At 35.7% G+C, this 2136-nt stretch overlaps 1 non-coding gene across 1 annotated transcript; it reads right to left on the bottom strand.

The window, feature by feature from the left end:
• Positions 1 to 1139: 1139 nt before the first annotated feature.
• LOC122752027 lies at positions 1140 to 1279 on the bottom strand. Its single transcript, XR_006355833.1, has one exon. It is a non-coding gene; the product is annotated as a U4 spliceosomal RNA (small nuclear RNA).
• Between the last annotated feature and the right edge of the window lie 857 nt (positions 1280 to 2136).

The raw sequence follows: 2136 nt of genomic DNA, 5'->3' as shown, positions 1-2136 counted from the left end.
CAGCATTTATACTCTACTGACAAGGTCTCTGAAAGCCAGGGTCATTTCCATGACAAAGTCAATATAAAATTATTAATACTAGTTTCTTGTTTATTAGGCACTCATAGATATATAGCATTTCACTGAAGACCCATAAAACACGATTAAACTCACCATCTCCTGTTCATCTAAATCTCTACTCTAATAGAAATTTATCTCATCCACGCCCCCACTATTAAAGCATAAAGATAAACCTTTATTTGTTACATTATATTAGAGGTATTTATGTGTAGATGTGTCTGTCTTTCAAGTTTTTAATCTGCTTTCTTTTTTTCCCCCTAAACATCTTCGATTGTAGAGTCTCAAAATTAGGCACTGTGTTTATATAACTCTTTGAATAGCACAAAGGACATAACAGTAACCTAAGAAACTAGGTGATTAATATTTGCTTTCCTTGATGAGGATAATGTCAACACTCAGATGAAGTACAGAAATATAAGAAGGCAAACAAAAGGAGAGAATGGTGATACAATATGGATTTCACATGGAACACACATAGCTTTTCATCTCTGTGTTTCATTTAGAGCAACTGTCTACTAGAATTAAAAAATGGGAGGAAATTTATTTTATTTCAACTAAACAAATCTTTATTGAATGCCTTCTATGTGCCAAGCACTGTTTTTGTCATTACCCAGGATACAAAGAGGAATTGCAGGGGTTGTTATCCTCTCGGAATTATAAACTAGTAGAGAAAAATAAGCTCACAAATTCAATATAATAAGAAGTAGAGCCTAAAATTATGCAAAAGCTATAAAATGCTACGAAAAGCCAAAGGCTGGAGTAATCATTTTGTTTAATTTGGGAAAGTTTAATATAAGAAATGAAATTATCAGAGAGCCTGATAGTAAGAGGGAAGTTCAAGGAGAAGGGTTAGGTTGTGAGCTATGGCACAGACACAGAAGCTGAAAGATCAGAAAGTGAAATGGTCTAATATCATTTGGGTGGAGCAACGGAAATTGCTAAGACATCTGAGGAATATGAAGTAAATTGATTGTCCAAGGCAAGAAAGAGAAGTATGTTGTTGTTTCTTTCTCATTCTCCATACAGACTGTCAAAAATTGCAATGCCTAACCCCCCCCAAAAAAAACAAAAACAAAAAACACACTCACACACACAAAAATTGCCAATGCCACTATATTTCAAGTTATCATGGTGGGGGTATTGGGAAAAGTTTTTCAATCAGCAATAATCCTGCCCTCAGATGACCCTCATTGACTATGATACTGCACTGCACAAAGCTGAGAAGTCTTTTTTTAAACTGAGAAACCTTGATCTTGAAAAACATAATAATAGGTAAATGCTCTGTGATTTTTCAGGAGTTTGTCTATGGTGACCTGGAAGAGTATCGAGTAAGTAGTAAACCTATTGAGAAAAGAGGCACACAGGGCAGCTAGGTGGCACAGTGGATAGAGCACCGGCCCTGGATTCAGGAGGACCTGAGTTGAAACGCGGCCCCAGACACTTAACAATTACTAGCTGTGTGACCTTAGGCAAGTCAACAAACCCCAATTGCCTCACAAAAAAAAAAAAGAGAGAAAAGAGGCAGCCTGATATGCAAAGAACACTGATTTTTACAGGCAGGATTCTGGAGTGGGGGGTGTAAGCTCTGACACTTTATAATTATATGATACTGAGTAAATCCCTCAGTCTTAATTTTTATAATCTGTAAAATAGGAATAATATTTGTACTGTCCAAGAGGGCTTTATAAAGAGAAAACCTTGTAAATCTTACTGTGTTACATAAATAAAAATTAATTCTAGTTTTTCAATAGTTGGATAATAGCTTCAGCACAGAAAAAAAAATACTTGGTTTCATTCAGTATGGTCAGATAAGGGAGAAGCATGTTTTAATTGACAACCTGATTTTATAGAGCAAAAGACAGCAGGATCTTGAGCCTTGTTAATTGAAATATGGGGTAACCTTTCTTACTGCAACAAGGAACTCAGACTGAGGACTTTTCATGGGTCATCTTGTCCAGCCTCCCACTTGAAATCCCTCTACTTAAGGAATACTTTATCCCATCAGATAGATAATGATGATGTTTTTAATGGTTTGCAAAGGCTTCCTAGAAAAATTAATCCATGAGTTTTTTGCTA

The sequence above is a fragment of the Dromiciops gliroides genome, chromosome 3, assembly GCF_019393635.1.
Source record: "Dromiciops gliroides isolate mDroGli1 chromosome 3, mDroGli1.pri, whole genome shotgun sequence".
In the NCBI taxonomy this organism is placed as follows: Eukaryota; Metazoa; Chordata; class Mammalia; order Microbiotheria; family Microbiotheriidae; genus Dromiciops; species Dromiciops gliroides.
Note: the sequence above shows the minus strand (reverse complement) of the source record. Positions and strands in the feature narration are given on the sequence as shown.